Consider the following 18,160-nt stretch of genomic DNA (forward strand, 5'->3'; position numbering starts at 1 on the left):
TCAAGTGCTTAAAATACATGGCTCTGTGAGGTGTCGCATGTGAATTGAGGTCACCCACCTAACTTGGATAGTAAATCAGATGGCACCTTAAACTTCTCTACAGTGGCTTCTTGCATGACCTGAGGCTTTTTCTCAGTGCAGTCTCTGGCAAAGACAGTCACTTCCTATTGGGCTCCTCTGGATCGCAGGTAGCTTGGCGAGTTCTTGCTGTCTTGTGCAACTTAGCTTGTGTGCTCCAGAGTTGAGTTGCTGAGGGGGTGAGAACACTTTGTGGTGCAGGGCTTCAAGTTGTCCAGCTCTTATGTTTTCCATCATCTGCTCAAAGGCTGTGTGGTATTGAAATGGTTAGAATTTCTGGTTAGAATCTAGTTTGGAGGTTTGATTGTGCTTTTACATAGAGGATGCAGCAGGGAGGGAATAGTTTCCTACACTTGGATGAGATCTCTTAGAGGCTGATATTTTCCTTTTCTCCTTTCTGAGTCTATCAGATTGACCAGTTTTCCCTGCCTGTGTTCAGCCTGGCACAACGTCATGGCTCTTGTCCTCAGCCTGGTCCTCACACATCCTCTCCTCTGGTGGACATGTGTTTCCTGGCCTTGAGTCAGCTCGTGTATTGTCACCTCCTGTGCTGGCATGTGCTTTCAGTTTGCTGTGTGCACGTCACAGGGTGTGCACCTCACTTTAGGTCTTCTACAAGGTGGGAGTTGTGGACAGGCTTGAATACTCATTATAAGCTGTAACCATTTTTCTTTGCTTTTGGTTTTCTTATAAGAATTGGGATTATACTACCTGTCAGGGTGTATTTTGGGGTTTAACTGAGCTAATAGCTGTTAAAGCAACCACCAGAGTGATTGGCACATATAAGCCCTCCATGGTAATAATTTAATTTATCTTTGCCTTCCTGCTCTGCCTGACATCTGATGTCTGGCAGCTGCTATTTTTTCTGGCAGCTTTATTTAGGTATTATGACATACAATAAACTGTACTTATTAATGTGTGCAATTTGATAAATTTTGGCATATGTATGAACTGCAATCAAGATAATGAACACATCTGTCACCCCCAGAAGTTTCCTACGGCCCCTTATAGTCACCCCTCCTATCCCATTCTCCTCTTGCCCCCAGTCTGGTTTCTGTCCCTTTAGAGTACTTTGCATCTTCTAGAATATTGTATAAATGGAATCCTCCTTCCTCGGTATGGCCTTTGTATTTTTGTCAGAGAATCAGTTGTCCACATGTTGGTAAGTCTGTTTCTGGACAGTGTTCTGCTCTGTTGATCTGTTCATCTATCCCTACACTAGCAGCACACTTTTGTGATCACTGTCATTGTACAGTGAGCCTGGAAGTCACATCGTGGTAGTCCTCCAACTTCGTCTTTCTTCCTCAAGGTTGTTTTGGTTATTTGAGGTTTTGCACATTTTCTTATGCACTGTAGAATCAGTTTGTGTTTTCACAGTAAGACCTTCTGGGATTGTGCTTGGGATTGCATTGACCAGATGGAGTGGATTGGATTGGGTTGGAGGGGACTGATGCCTTGAGTATGTCTCCTGACTCACAGCATGTGCGCCTTTCCATTGGCATTCAGAGTGCTCTGGTTTTCAGTGTACCCAGCGCACACAGCTTTTGTCAGATTTATTATCCCCAAGTGCTTCATATTTTGATACTGTTGTAAATGGTACTATTGCGTTTTTATTTTATTTTTTGATTATTTTTTACTAATATAGAAATCATTTCTTTTGTACAAGGATACTTCAAAAAGTTCGCAGAAGGATTTGTATTATCTTTTAATTCTCTTTTTCTATGAACTTTTTCAAGTGCCCTCATATGTCGATTTTGTATCCTACGACCGTATTAACTTATTAGTGACTTTTTTATAGATTCTGTTGGATTTTCTATATAGATAATCAAATAAAGTCTTTTTTGCTACTTTCTTTCTAGTTTGGGTGCCTTTTATTTCCTTTCTTCTGGTCTGATTTCACTGGCGAGGCCCTCCAGTACAGTGTCAGAAGAGGGGTGAGGGTGACATCTGTGACTCATTTCTGACCACAGAGGGGAGGCATCCTCTTCCTCATCACTCTGTAGTTCACTGTGGGGCTTCGTAACTGCACATGAGAGTGAGCAAGTTTCCTTCTGTGCCAAGTTCGCTAATGAGTTTTCATTAGGAATGGAGCCAAATTTTATAAAAAAATTTTTTTTGCATCTATTGAGTTGATCATATGGTTTTGTTTTTTAGTTTGTAAATATTGTGAATTATGCTGATTGTTTTTTGAATGTTAAACCAACCTTGTATTCCTGGGTTGAAACCCATTTGGTGATGATGTGTTATCCTTCCGGCATGTTGCTTGGAAGCCTCCATCCAGCAGGCTGCCAGGCTGCTGGGCTCCCAAGTACAGTAGGGTCTGGAGAGCAGGAGTCCCATGACTTCACTTCTACCTCATTCTGCTGGTCCAAGCAAGTCACAACTTACAGGGCTAGCCTGGATTCCAGGGGTGCGGAACAGGCTCTCCTTATCTGCCTCACATGGCAGGTGTGGGTTACAGCCACTGCAGCATTGTAAACCCAGGTCCTTCCATTTTTGCTAGATCATCCTAAAGATTATTTAGTTTTCTGCTTTGGTTTTCCTTTTCAAGTTAACATTAAATTAGCAGATCCTCTTTGCCAGGTTTCCTGATTATAGTGTCATAAAGTAAAAGAGCGTGGATAGCAAGTAACTCAGCTGTCTCCTGTGATTTTTATAAACATATACAGTATTATCATAAGATATCATGATTGAATATTTGTATATGCATGTGTATTCACAGCAGAGTGTGGAATAAGAAATCCAGTGCATCTTGCTGTTGAGGAGTGATACAGGTACTTTAAAAAGGTAGTAGTGAATGGCAGTGTGTTAACTGGGCACAGTTATCTAGCATAGGTCATTTTACATTTTTACTTTAAGCTACTCAAGATGGGAAGAAAAAAATGCAGAATCAACACTGATGTAATAAAGTAACCGGATCTTTTATACTACATCTTTTATTTTGAAGAAAAATTCTTAAAAATCTTTTTATTAAAACTAGATGTCGTGAATAACAAGCAGTACCAGGAGGGGTAGAAGGAGGCGGCGGCCACGGTGGACCTGCGGCCACGGTGGACCTGCGGCCACGGTGGACCTGCGGCCACGGTGGACTGGCATCCTGACATTTTCAGAAGTGTGATAGGTGACTGGAGCAGAGTTGAGCTGCTTTGTCTAGTAGATGTGACATACTGGGAGTAAATTAGAATCATGTACTAGTGGAATATTCAGGAGGGGGCTTTTCTTTTGTCTCATGGTGGAGTACTGGAGGAGCAGGCATCACCCACCCACTGGAATAGCTGTTGTCTGTGTGCTGGAAGCAGCTGGCCACTGATGTGTGTGGGCGGGAAGCAAGCCCACAGATTGACTGTCTGCCCTTTCCGTTAAAAGTTTGTTGACCCCTGTCTTGTGTCATATGGCACCTGTTATTGAGATGAGAGGAGTCTGATGCCAGTCTGATTCATGATCCTTTGTACATAAGCTTTTTAGGACTTTATGGAAACTTGTAGGATTTTCTGTCTGGGAGTGCTCGCTTCGGCAGCACATATACTAAAATAGGATTTTCTGTCTGGGAGTCTGAAAGTTCACCACTGTTTGTTAGTGTTTGGATGTTGACTTTTTCATGTGGCTTAGTATTTAATAGCTCTTTCAATATGCAGACTTGTCTTTCTTAATTTATTCATATCACGAGTTTTCTGTAAAGGTCCAGACAGTAAATGTGTTGGACTTTGGGCACACATTCTCAATTGCAGCTGCTCAGCTCTGCTGCTGTGGCATGAGAGTAACCATCGACCATCCTAAACACGTGAGTCTGGCCGTCTTCCAATAAATCTTCACTTATTGACACGAAAGTAGAATTTCATGTGATTTTTACTTTGTTTACAAAATATTGTTTTCTTTCTCATCCAGGTTCAAACGTAATCCCATTCTTAGATTGTAGGCAGTATAGAGAAAGACTTTGGGCCACATTTGGCCCTTGGACCTCAGATTGTGGATCCCTATCATATTAGATGAATTTGGAACTGGTTAAATTAATGGATTTCTGTACTTGAAAGTTTCTTTGAGCTTGGCAGCAATCCCGACTTTGCCTCTTTCTTCCTTGTGGCTTGACCCGTGGTTTCTCCAGACTTCACGTTGTTTGTGCGTCTGATCTCATTCGCTTTCTGTTGTTTAGGTACTTAATTGTGGTCAGCCACTGGCATAGTCTTCTGTTTTCTGGTGCTGTTACAGGTTTATTCTTTGCAAAATGTTTGTCGCTTTAGGAAATTTTAGGTGAAAGGGACAGACTCTACCATTGTGAGCTAGTGGTGTTATTATTTTGTTTGTACACAGAATTGCGGTCTGAACAGGAAGCCCTCTCACCATAGGTGTTTTGACTTGTATAGAACAGATTTATTGTTTCCTAAGGTAGAAGGCCATGGGAACATTAAATTTAATAATAATCATAATGCATGTATCATAGCTTAAGGAATTAATTTTGAGTTAAATGTGAACTGAACACTTTGCTATGAAATAATACACTGAAGTGAAGTATTTATAATGATTGAGCCAGTGCTAAGAGGCCACTTGTAATATGAAGCTTGTGACAGATGAAGTATACCAGTAATTAAAAATATGCTCAGGTGAGGATTTTACAGTATAGACTATGCAGTACCTGAAAAATGAGTGTAGGAGGAGGGAGAGGATGATAATTTAGGCTTCTAAATATTCCAAGAGCTGAGTTGCTATGTAGGTAATCTGGCTTACAAGAGAACTATAGTATTTAATGGAAATAGCCATATGATTAATGTTAGAGAATGCATTTATTCTTATTTATTTAGATTAGAAGAAAAAGTTTGGAGAATATAGGTAACCTAAATGAGATGGTTCAGTTCTAAGAATTTTTCTGTTTAGTAAAACTGCATTACAAATGAATTATTGCCAACCTGAGTTTTTTATTTTTTTACTGTGGTAAAATGTGCATAAAATTTACCATTTTAGCTGTGTTTAACTGTACACTTCTCTGACGTTATGTTCACATTGTGTGCAACCATTACCATCATCCATCTGTAGAACTTTTTCACCTCCCCCAGCTGGAACTCTGTGCCCATTCAGCACCAACTCTCCATTCCCTTCTCCTCGCTTGTGGTGACACCATTACTTCCTGTCTCTAGGAATTTGACTATGCTAGTTATCTCACGCAGATGGAATCACACAATATTTGTCTTTTTGTGACTTACATATTTCACTTTCTTCATGGTTCATCTGTGTTGTAGCTTGTGTCAGAATTTCCTTCCTTTTTAAGAGTGGATAGTGTTCCATTGGGGGTATAGACCACGTTTTGGTTGTCCATTCCACTGTTGATGGACACTGGGTTGCTTCCTTTTGGCTATCATGGATAGTACTGCTGTGAATAAGGCTCTGTAGATACATGTGTGAGTCCCTCCTTTTGCTTCTTTTGGATAGATACCCAGGGGTGTATGGGTCTTCAATGTGGGGTTACTGATCTTATGATAACTCAGTTTACGATTTTTTTGAGGAACCACCACACTGTTTTCCATTGCGGCTGCACCATTTTATATTCCCACCAGCAGTGCACAGGGGTCCATTTTCTCCACATCCTTGTCAACACTTATTTTCCTTTTTTTTTTTTTAAAGATGACCGGTAATGGGATATTAACTCTTGACTTGGTGTTGTCAGCACCATGCTCTCCCAAGTGAGCCACGGGCCAACCCTTTTTTTTAAAAATAATAGCCATTCTTTTTTTTTTTATTTTTTAATGGTTACCATTCAGGTGACTTTATTATTATTTTTTTATTTATTTTTATTTTTTTAATTTTATTTTGTCGATATACATTGTGGCTGATTATTACTCCCCATCACCAAAACTTCCCTCCCTTCTCCCTCCCCCCCAACAATGTCCTTTCTGTTTGCTTGTCGTATCAACTTCAAGTAATTGTAGTTGTTATATCTTCTTCCCCCCCCGTTTTGTGTGTGTGTGTGTGTGAGTGTGTGAATTTATATATTAATTTTTAGCTCCCACCAATAAGTGAGAACATGTGGTATTTCTCTTTTTGTGCCTGACTTGTTTCACTTAATATAATTCTCTCTAGGTCCATCCATGTTGTTGCAAATGGCAGTATTTCATTCGTTTTTATAGCTGAGTAGTAGTATTCCCTTGTGTAGATGTACCACATTTTCCATATCCACTCATCCGATGATGGACATTTGGGCTGGTTCCAACTCTTGGCTATTGTAAAGAGTGCTGCGATGAACATTGGGGAACAGGTATACCTTCGACTTGATGATTTCCATTCCTCTGGGTATATTCCCAACAGTGGGATAGCTGGGTCGTATGGTAGATCTATCTGCAATTGTTTGAGGAACCTCCATACCATTTTCCATAGAGGCTGCACCATTTTGCAGTCCCACCAACAATGTATGAGAGTTCCTTTTTCTCCGCAACCTCGTCAGCATTTATCGTTGAGAGTCTTTTGGATTTTAGCCATCCTAACTGGGGTTAGATGGTATCTCAGTGTGGTTTTGATTTGCATTTCCCGGATGCTGAGTGATGTTGAGCATTTTTTCATATGTCTGTTGGCCATTTGTATATCTTCCTTAGAGAAATGCCTACTTAGCTTTTTTGCCCATTTTTTAATTGGGTTGCTTGTTTTCTTCTTGTAAAGTTGTTTGAGTTCCTTATATATTCTGGATATTAATCCTTTGTCAGATGTATATTTTGAATAATAGCCATTCTAATGGATGTGAAATGGTATTTCATTGTCTCATGTATTCTGGATATCAGTCCCTTATCAGATGATTCCCAAGTACTTTCTCACATTCCATGGGTTGCCTTTTTCACTCTGTTGACAGTGTCCTTTAGTGCAGAAAAATTTTTGGTTTTGGTGAAGTCTTACTTTGCTTGTGTGCTTGCACTTCTGGCGTCCTAATCCAGGAAGGCATTTGAATCCATCGGTCTCCACACTTACCTCGTACGCTTTTTTCTAAGAGTTCTATAGTTTTAGCTCTTAGTTTAGGTCTTTGGTACATTATAATTTTTTTGTGTTGTGTAAGGTAAAGGTCTAATTTCATTCTTTTGCAAGTGGATGTCCACTTTTCCCAGCACCATTTGTTGAAAAGACTGTTCTTTTCCCATTGAATGATCTTGGCACCCTTGAAAAAACCATTTGAACCGTACATGCAAGGGCTTATTTCTGATCTTTCCATTCTGTTCTCTTGGTCTATATATCTGTCTTTATGGCCAACTTGACTTTCACATTGTCTATAAGTAGCCTATGACAGGAGATCCACTTGGTTGTAAAAGTGTTTCTAATCACAGAAGATTAGTAGCATCTGGGTGGATAAACATTAGATTCTTAATTATATTTTTAAAAAACAACCAAAGTTTTAATTAGAAAGTCTTTTGGTTAAAGAAGAGACCCATACCAAAAATGAAAGAAGCGTTTTTTTTTTTTTTTAAAGCAGCTGGCTGGTGTGGGGATCCAAACCCATGACCTTGGTGTTATAAGGCTGTGCTCTAACCAACTAAGCTAAGCAGCCAGCCTGAATTGGTAGGATTGTAAATAGATTATAAGTTCCTCTTAAATTATGTTTTTAAAAAAATTTTTAAATTAAATTTAATTTTTTTTCCTGACTGGTAAGGGGACTGCAACCCTCTGCATGGTGCTGTCTGCACCACGCTCAGCCAGTGAGTGCACCGGCCATCCCTATACAGGATCGGCCTCGGCGCTACCAGCGCCGCACTCTCCTGAGTGAGCCATGGGGCCGGCCCTTAAATTATGTTTTTATAATTTAAAAAATAAGATTTTTTTCATAGTTATGGAATGAAAAGAAAAAAGTTGAAGTATTTGATATAGTTCATGTGTGACTAATGATGGTCTGACTTACTATTTTTCAGCTTTATGATGGTGCAAAAGCCATATGCGTTTAGTAGAAACTGTACTTTGAATTTTGAGTTTTGATCTTCACCCGGGCTCTAACTTTGTTCTTTAACCTTGTAGCTCTACTGGGTTCTGATTTCCATTGTTTCCAGGGAGAATCTTCTTGTCCTTTTTTTTTTTTTTTTTTAAAGATGACCAGTAAGGGAATCTTAACCCTTGACTTGGTGGTGTCAGCACCACGCTCTCCCAAGTGAGCTACCCGGCCATCCCTATATAGGGATCTGAACCCGTGGCCTTGGAGTTATCAGCACCACACTCTCCCAAGTGAGGCACGGGCTAGCCCTTGTCATTATTTTTGTTCCTTTGTGTGTAATGTGTCTTTTTTTCTCTGATGCTTTTAAGTTATTTAGACAGTTTGATTATGATGTCCCTTTGTGCAGTTTTTCTTCATGTTTCTTGTGCTTGAGGTTTGTTGAGCTTTTTGGATCTGTGGGTTTATAGTTTTCATCACATTTTGAATGTTTTGGGCCATTATGTCTTCAGATAATTTTTCTGTCCCTGTTATCTTTTGGAGAACCCACTTACATTAATATGAGGTTGCTTAAATTATCATACAGCACAGTGAACCCTTGTTCGTGTTTTCTTTGTCTTTTTTTCCTTTGTGTCTTATTTTGGGTAATTTCTCTTACTGTCTCCAAGCTTACTACTATTTTCTTCCGCAGAGTTTGGTATGCCAGACATTTTTATCTCATATTTTGTAGTTTTTTTGTAGTTTTCATTTTAAGAAGTTTGATTTGGATCTTTTTTTTTTTTGGGCAGCTGGCCAATTTGGGTCCTTTTACATCTTCATGTCTCTGCTTAGCATGCCCATTCTTTGACTTCTTGCGCATGTAGAATGTTTTTATGTCCTTGTCTGTTTCATCTGTGTCAGTTCTGGTTGGTTTTTATTGATTGATTTCTCTTATTGTTACTGACATTTTTCCTGCTTCTTTGCATGCCTGGTAATTATTGATTGCATGCCAGACATTGTTAATTTTACCTTGTTGATTGCTGAATATTTTTGTGTTACTATAAATCTTCTTGGGCTTTATTCTGGGATGTAGTAAAGCTACTTTGAAACAGTTTGGTTCTTACAGGCCTTTATCTCAAGCTCTATTAAATGAGAGGAAAGCATTACTTTAGTATAATTTTTGCTCACTACTGAGGCAAAATATTTCTGTGAAGTTTCCCATTCTGGCTGCTGGGAACAGAAACTTTTCCAGCCCTGTGTGATTGTCTCCTTTCCTAACTGCTTGAGGATTGTCCCCTCTCCTTCCTTTGGTACACCCCTCACCCCTACCCCCACCATGGTTTCTGAAATGGGGAGGCTTTTCTCAGATCACTGCAGTTCTCTCCCTGTGCAGCTCTCCCCTTTTGAGCTCTGCCTGCAAACTAGCTGCCTCCCTGGATTTCCAGCTTCATCCTCTCAAATGAGGGAGACCCCTGGGCTGTTCCTCCTGAGTTCCCTCACCCACACTGGCCTGGAAGCTCTGCAGGCAATGATCTGCTACAGCCCCAGAGCTCACTGTCTCCGTTTCCCATCTTGGGCCACCCTCTTGTTGCTTAGTGTCCAGGTTCTTGAAAACCATTGTTAACTACTGTTCAGGTTTTAGTTGTTTAAGGGAGATCGTGTGTCTGGTCCCTGTCACTCTTACATCTTGGTCTAAGTGGAGCCTGGGATACACAGTTTCCTACATTCCGACTTTTTGTTAGAAGGCTCAGATTTCATAATTGACAGCAAATACTGACAGTTGTTTTCTTGAGTGACCATGGTTTGTTAATAATTTGTTCAAGCAAAATTGGGTTTTTCATGGAAATTTCAGCAGAAACGATAGCAGAAGGGCTTTGCTCCTGAGGACGTGTGCTCTGGCATGCAGCAGCTGTGCTTCACACAGTCTGTGTCAGAATGTTAAATCTATGTGTATCGGCATTAGAGTTTAATAAAATTAATTTTTTGATGATCAAGAGCATTCTTAAGTTTCAATAGCAGTTTTAATTTTTGATTTATTATTTTTTTTCTCCAGACCCTTACACTGCTTTTATTTCCTTAACACTGAGGAAATGGTTTTCACCATTTCCCTTTCCTGAGTCTGGATGGGGGCGGGGAGCAGACTTCAGGAAGGGAAGAAGAGGTGATGGTGTGGGGCAGGACTGGGGAGGTAATGCGGGAGGGATGCTTCCATCCAGAGGTTTTAGCCCCAGGGAGGGATGCTGACTGGGCCAGTGGTGGTTTTTAGTTGCGTGTGTGTGTTGGTGAGGAATGTGGTGCTGGGTGTTACAGATTGGAGCCCTGCCTGGTTCATGCTGAGACAGCAGTGCTTGGACCCTCCCTGCAAGTGTAGACTCATTGAAGGGGACAGGTGGTGTTGTAGCACATCACAGAGATGGCTTCGATCCTGTAGATCCTAGTTGGCTCAGTACTGAATTAGAGACTGTCTAGACAAGACAAAGAAGACCGCTTAGTTATTAATCACAGTAGCCAGTGAGAAGTGATGAGGGCTGGTGCCACGGTAGTGGTGTTGGATGGATTTTAGATACTTTTAGGATCTAGATTGTGAGAAATGCCCTCACCTGTCCAGTGCCAAAGGATGGACTTGGAGACATGAGGTACGGTGAAGTGAGACTTTAAGGGTAGTATTGCAAGATTGGGTGTCTGTTGGGCAGGCACACTGGAAATGGTTACATCAAGCAATTTATTCCCTAGTGTACAAATCCCTCCCCTAGTTTCTCATTGGCTGAGTACTATGGAGTGCACAATCTTCCCAGAGGTTTCCTAAGTTTTATTACTTCCTTATAAGGCATGTATTGTCCTCTTCCCTCTGGCAGAAAAGGTTGGGCTTAGGACAAGCAGGCAAAAAAGGCACACCGGAAGTCCTGAGGAGGAAGGGGAACCAGGAAGTTAAAAGAACACGGTGACCTGCCACCATCTTGAGAAGTCACCTTTGGGAAAGTGTACTTTCAGGGGTTGTCACAGCACAAGTTAGTCAAGCAACCTGTGTTAAGCTATTCTTTTTTAAAAAAAATTTTGTTAATATTTTTTTACATTCTACTATGTTGTAGAGCAGTTTAGAGAGAGAGGGAGATGGGAAAGGGGAAGGAAATGGGATGGAAGAAGGAGGAGGGGTGGGATTGAGGCCTGTGGCACACCTGACATTCCCACAGGGGAGACTGGTGGGCTTCCAGTGGTGGCTTGGTTATTGCCAGGCTGGGTGCAGATGTCAAGGGGGTATGGCAGTAGCCTTCGTCCCCCACCACCCCAGCTCAGGAACCCGGGGCCCTTCTTGCTGAAGCTTGCTGGTCATCACTGGGCTGGTTGTGTGGGGGGGGTGGGGTGGGGGGGTGGTCGAGGCCCTGAGCCCCTTGACACCCTGGTTCAGGAGAGCCCAGGGTGCCTCCTGCAGTGGCTTGGTGGATGCAGCTGGGCTGGTTGCTCATGTGGGGGGTGTGGCGTGTGGCGTGGATGAGGCTCTTGACTCCCCGCTGCCTAGGCTCAGGAGAGCCTGGGGCACCTCATGCAGTGGTTTGGTGGTCACCACTGGGCTGATTGCTCATACGGGGGGCAGTGTGGATGAGGCCTTCAGTCCCCCGCCGCCTCGACTTGGGAGAGCCCGGGGCTTTTCCTGCAGTGGCTTGGTGGTCGTTGCTGGGGTGGTTGCAGTTGTTGGGGTGTGTGTGGCTGAGGCCCGAGGCTCCTATCCTCGGGACTGGTTGTGGGTGTTGGGGGGCATTGCTGAGTCCCCCGGCCCTCTCCCCTTCCTGGCTTGGTAGCCCAGGGGACTTGCGGTCCTTCTAGGTGTTACAGGTGTTTTTTGATGAAATGAGACCTTTACTAGTTATCAAAATTTTGTCTCTGGTTGTGGGTCTTTTTTTTTTTTTTTCCTTCTCAGTTCTGTGTTGGATTATTTGCTGTTTCCATTACTTAAACTCCGCGCTGGAACTAATTTGTTGTCCTTGCTTACTTCTAAAATGGGGGAACTTCCTGTGGGGATGAGTACTTGAGCTCTGTGGTTGAGCTAAATTGCTGCTTTGCTGCCGATTCCCTAGGGAAGGCTTTTTCTGCAGCTGTTTTTTTTTTTTTTTTGTCTATTTCATGACCGGCGCTCAGCCAGTGAGTGCACCGGCCATTCCTATATAGGAACCGAACCCGCTGCGGGAGCGTTGCTGCATTCCTAGCACCGCACTCTCCCGAGTGCGCCACAGGCTCGGCCTGTGCAGCTCTGGTTTTAATAGTTGATAGGTATTTCCGGATCTGGTGAAATCTGGTGCACCTCAGTTGTATAGAAACACTGGTCTGGGCCTGAGTCTTCATCAAACTGCACCCTGTGCAAGTCTGTATTCCTGATCACTCCTCTGAGTGTCCCTGTGCTGATTAGGGGGCAGATCAGCTGTCCTTGCTGTGCCCCAGTGTTCCCTTGGTCAGCCCGACTCCCCCTCTGCGCATGTTCCAAACACTTCCCATGGGACGAGCCGTGCTCCGGTCCCTTGCGATGGCTTACCCACCTCTGAGTGGCTCCTTTTTTCAGTTGTTGTGGCTCCTTGGTCCTATGTGGGTCCATGAGAACTCTGTTGGTGGTACTCCTGGCCTTGGGGCCACCAAGGCCTTCTTCTCCCCTGCTCCCTCCAAGCACCTGCATCTGAAAGGCACAGCTGAGGCTTTTTCCAGCTCCTGCTCCATGTGCTCAGCAGCTCTAGCCTTAAAGCAGCCACGGCATGAAACAGTTGGAGCAGTTTTTTCTTTCTCTCATTCTGGCTTCACCCACTTTCATGCACTCCGTAGGTCTCTCCTCTTCCCTTGAGCTCTAACGGCCCCAGTTTGGCTGTCATTGCTTTTTAGTAGTTGCAAATTGGTTGATTTGTGGGAGAGAGTGGCTCTGGGGACTGTTTATTCTGCCATCTTGACTGGAAGCCCCAAACTTTTCTTGAAAATGAATCACAGGCTATTTTCCCACATAGATGATACACTATAAGCTATTTCCCTATTTGGGAACTTAAATCAAATTTTCTTTTTTTTTTCTGACTGGTAAGGGGAGCACCACGTTCAGCCAGTGAGTGCACCGGCCATCCCTATATAGAATCCGAACCCGCAGCCTCGGCGCTACCAGCGCTGCACTCTCCCGAGTGAGCCACGGGGCCGGCCCAAAATCAAATTTTCCTACCTCTCAGGTAAGACAAGTTTGGATTTTGTTTAAAGAAATGCTGTTGAATGGTACAGCTTCTTTGTAAACACAGTTTTGGAGGTGATTGGAATATGTCTGAGCATGCTAGAGCAATGTTTAGCTTTCCCGTGGAGCTTGAAAACGAGTGAGAGCACTGCAAAATGTTTTTTTCAGTGTACAGTGCGTGCTTCCTAAGAAATGAATCTACAGATATAAATTACATGAAATATGTGCAAAAGTAAAACAAACGAGCAGGAGTGCATATTTTGGAGAAAAAAACTTGATTGCATTTCATTTTGATTAAATTAAAAAAAATTAAGCCAAAACTTTTTTTTCTGTTAGCATTGCTGACTTCCCTTGGGTGATCCTCAGCAGTGGAGTCACTCTGAGCAGAAAGCAGCAGTTGACTGTGCTGATGGGCTCTGGCGCCCAGGAGTGGGGTCTCTGGGGCTCTGGCCAGCGCCTCTTTGGGAGCAGCTCATTGTGAGGCGGAGCCTGTTCCTTTAACTTGGTCTGACTGTAGGTGTTGTGTATCTGTTCTCATGGGCCATTGGTTCTGAGTTTGTGTGTTTCATATGTTAATCACAATTTGCTAATATGCCTTGATTGTTTTTAGTTACATTTATACAGGTATACTTTAGATAATAAAAGCATCCATTCTGCAGTGTTCTTTAGGGCGAGTTTTGACAGCTGTAGTATTGTAGCATGGATTGAATTTCCTTTTTAAGTTTGTGTAATTGTACCGATATAGGCATTTTGTTTACCCATTCTCCTCTTGGTTGACATTTGGTAGCTTCCACCTTCTGGCTATTGGGAATAGTGCTGCTATGAGCATATGCATACAGGTTTTCATCTGAACATCTGTTGGGTGTATGCCTCTGAGTGGAATTGCTGGGTCATATGACATGTTTACCTTTTGAGGAATCGCTACACTGTTTTCCCAACATCTGCACCATTTTCTATTCCTATGAGACAGGTCAGATGTGCAGCCATAGACTTGTGTTTGCATTCTCTGGCACATCAGGGAGTGGCAATCTGCCTCTAGACCTGTACACAGAACCCCCCCCCACCACTGGGGGTTTAGTGGGTACATTGTTTTCATAACTGAAGAAACAGTTACTGCATGCTGGGTGCTCTTCTGCCTGCTTTACAAAGATGAACTCATCAGATCTTGGCAACCCTTGAGGTGTAAGTGCTTTTCTGATTGTTACCGTAGAGATAAGTTGAGGCACAGGGAGGCCGGGTCACTTGCCCAGGGTCACAGGTCATAGTGGCACCGCTGGCGTGGACCTTGGGCAGGCTGGCTCCAGATCCCGCCTCTGACCTGTCTGCTGAGCTGTCTGCAGTCACCTGCCTTAGGGCACTTGTTCTCCCTCTGTGGCAGATGGATACAGCTGTAAGGGAACGCTGGTCAAGGAAGGAGTCCTTTTTATCTGTAGGGGTATCTGCGGCACATGAATACAGTGCCTGATGATGGTCTTCACTGTGCTGTTCTGTTTTCATGTTCCCCCATAGGTTCTTGTTCTTGAAGAGATGCTTGGGCTTTTGTTTAATTAACATCTCTGTTGCCTCCTTTCTGTGGGCCATACTTTTTTTTTTTGTCCTTTTTTGTGACTGCGCTCAGCCAGTGAGTGAATCGGCCATCCCTATATAGGATCTGAACCCGTGGCGGGAGCGCTGCTGCGCTCCCAGCGCCGCACTCTCCCGAGTGAGCCACGGGGTCGGCCCGAGCCATACTTTTTGAAATACCCACTACTCGCTAAGCTGGATGGTAACACTGTCCCAGGTGATACCCTGGTGGGCAGTACCTGTTCATGTTCAAGGTGGCTTGGATTGTGACAGTGTCTTTCTGTGAAGGGAGAGAATTCCTTATTGTGCTAATTAGTACTTTAACTTAGCTGTAAATTTCTTCTAGAGTTTTTGAGGAAACTTTGAGTGGAAAATAGGTGCTTACCAAAGGAGTCCTGCTTCAGTTGTAAGGCGTACATTGTTTGATACAAATGAGCATTGTTTGTTTACCTTGAACAATAATCTTATTTTCTGGACTTGAGACATGAGTGTTGGTAAACTAGAACAAAATTTGATGACAGAGGAATTGTTTCTAACCACTAGCATAGTAGAGAGTATTTTTAAATGTGCTGAAGATGCTGTTTCTCCACATGTGAAGCACGCAATTGCACGGAACGGCACGCGTGTGCAGCTGCTTTCAGGAAGACCACGTGGAAACAAGGACCTAGAATTAGTGAGGGCAGTAGGATTTCTTGATTTTTAAAAATATTGTGGAAGTGTTTTTGATTTAGAAAAGGTGAATGGCTGTGTTCTCAGGTATGACTTCAATTACCCTCTGAGTAAGAGAAAGGACGTTATTGTATTTAATTATGTTCAGAATGTGGGCATCCTCGCCCTCAAGTATGTGCTGCTGTGGGTGAAGGGTGGAGAATCTGGGATGTCATGGAGGTGCCGATGTGTGGGACACCGTACCTGTCTGTCTCTCCTGCCCGGCCTCCACAGCCGGGTGCATATGTCTGTGATTCTGTCCCTCCAACCACGGATGAACTAGCTGTTGGATACCAGATTAAATTTTTAAAGTTTAACGAAGGCCAAGGGTTCAGATTCCTGTACCAGTCAGCCACTCCCCAAAAAGTTGTTTTTTAGAGTTTGGACAGATGTTTGAAAGAATCTTCAGGGACTTAGTGTGAATTGTGTTCTAAGCTTTAGGTCTCAGATTATAAAAGTAAAAACACACATATTTTTATGCAGAGGACTTTTTTATTTTTAAGGTTTATTGAAGTATACTTTTTATACCATAAATTGACCCATTTTAAGTGTGTAATTCAGTGGCCTTTAGTAAGTTTAAGTTGTGAAATCGTCATCATAATCCAGTTTTAGAATATTTTTGTCACCCAGTAAGATCTTCTGCTCACTTGCAATTATCCCTGTTCCCACCCCTGACCCCAGGCAACCTCTAATCTGTCTCTCTATAGATTTTCCTTTATGGATAATTAACTTTTAAAATCAGAACCCCCTAAACACTCTTAAAAGCAGCAGCACCAGAGGCATCTGTCAGGTGGCCTGCGGGCACTCGGTGCACTAAGCTGTAGGTGCTAATGTAGGCCAGGCATTGGCAGGCTTTTTTTGTGTTGGGCCAGATGGTAAATGTTTTGGACTTTGTGAGCCAGAGGTCTCTTGAAACTGCTCAGCGTGCGCACGGAAGTAACCGTGGGCAGTAGGTGAATGAATGGCGTGGCTGTGTTCAGTGACACTTTGTTTACAGAAGCAGCTTGCACAGCCTGCTCTTGGCCACAGCTCTCAGAGGGGCAGTGAGCCAGCTGGACTTTCTCCAGAAGCCAGGATTGGAGCTCACGGCTGTTTACATCTCCATCTTTATTCTGATGGCAGGTGGAAGGTGTGCTTGTCCTGCGTGGTACTAAATTGAGCAATATGTGAAGATACCTGGGAAGATAAAGCTAGAATTTAGAGTGTCCTGATAGTCAAGGAGCTGAGGAGTCAAGGGCTGCATGTGTAGTAGTGAGCTGAGGAGTATTGAGAGTGACGGTCACAAGAAGAGACTTGGGCTTTGGAGGATCGTAAGCAAGCACTCACCAGCAGTAAACATTAAAATGGGTTTAGGATTTAAAATAAAACTTTTAAATACTGATCAGTTATGTTTAACTGTAAAGGCCTAACCACTTGACACCATTTATTTGTGGGTTTGGTCCTGATGGCCAATTAAGGCACCGTCACTATAGAAGTTGTCCTTCCAACCAGCTACACTCAGTTGCATTCTGGCATTCTGTCTCTGAGTCTTATGCTTTTGTTTGCTTTTTTACAAAATGAAAAAATTCCCTTCTCCGGCTATAAACGTGCTGTGTTCTGAGCAATACTGAGGTGGATACGGTGGAAGCTGGCAGTCGATGTGGATCTGCCCACTCTCCAGGGAGTGCCACTGTGGTGGGCTTGTCATGTGTTCGTTCAGAACCCTTCAGTGCCTAAGCTGGGTGTGTATATGTGGTAAAATGTAATTTAAAAAATGTGAGTAGAAACATAGAATATACATTGTTTGGTTACTTGCTTTTACCACTTGTGACACATATACCTTTGTATGCTAAGGTATACTGTTTTCTCACTCTTTTTCTCTTATTCTTTTTTTTGTCTTTTTCGTGACCGGCACTCAGCCAGTGAGTGCACCGGCCATTCCTATATAGGATCCAAACCCGCGGCGGGAGTGTCGTTGCGCTCCCAGCGCCGCACTCTCCCGAGTGCGCCACGGGCTCGGCCCTTTTTCTCTTATTCTTGTGTTGAGCTCATCTCTCCATCACATTCTTTGTTGCTAGGCACTCACCTGGGATCTGAAGAAAGAACACAGAAGTTTACCAGGATGTCATTAAGAACAGGATGACTTTTCTGAAATCAGGGACTACAGTGTACACCATGTCTCTGCTCTGGGTTACTGTCACCTGCACCTGCCTCACAAGTTTCTCACTTCTGCCATCACTCTGCCCCACGTCCCACTGCTGGAGTCCTTAAGGCCTGGGCCTGGAATGTCCTAGGGGAAAATAGAGTTTTTAGTGACTGACTAAAGGCAGGGCTTATAGACCAGGAGTTGGGTGCTTTCAGGAGGCCTCCCCTACCTGGATGATTCTCTCATCCCCACCTGAGGGCTCCCGAAAAATGTACTCTGTGGAATTGATGGTGCTCAGATTTCCTGAGCTTGTGAGAGCTCTTTGCAGCTGCCTTAGCAGGACGTGTTTAGAAAGATGGTTTAGCCGAAAGGCTAAAGTGGAATGAGACCGTGTTCTGGGATCGCACCTGGAGGTTCATTACATGACCTCCGCCCTGTCATTTAAGGACATTACCTTTCCATAGTCAGGCTTTTGGCTCTTGACAATGCATTCAGAGTATTGCTAATAGTGAGGACCTTGTATAAGTAAGCTACCACTTTTGTGGCTAGAGCCATGAGTTACTTTCTGTTTTGTTTTGACTTATTTTTAACATGCAATGCAGTCTCAGCCCTTCTGTTATCCTGTGGT

The 18,160-nt window shown here is 43.3% G+C and overlaps 1 protein-coding gene across 9 annotated transcripts in view; it reads left to right on the forward strand.

Moving 5' to 3' along the window:
• ANKRD11 (ankyrin repeat domain containing 11) overlaps positions 1–18,160 on the forward strand; it is a 182,502-nt gene that overhangs the window by 22,852 nt on the left and 141,490 nt on the right. For 2 of the 9 annotated variants that reach the window (XM_063108902.1, XM_063108905.1), the window contains exon 2: positions 13,000–13,137. The exons of the other annotated variants lie outside the window; for them this stretch is intronic. The gene's annotated coding sequence lies outside the window, so the exon portion shown is untranslated. The remainder of the gene's footprint in view (positions 1–12,999; positions 13,138–18,160) is intronic. 9 annotated transcript variants of the gene reach the window in all.

Source organism: Cynocephalus volans, chromosome 10 (assembly GCF_027409185.1).
Source record: "Cynocephalus volans isolate mCynVol1 chromosome 10, mCynVol1.pri, whole genome shotgun sequence".
Taxonomy (NCBI): Eukaryota; Metazoa; Chordata; class Mammalia; order Dermoptera; family Cynocephalidae; genus Cynocephalus; species Cynocephalus volans.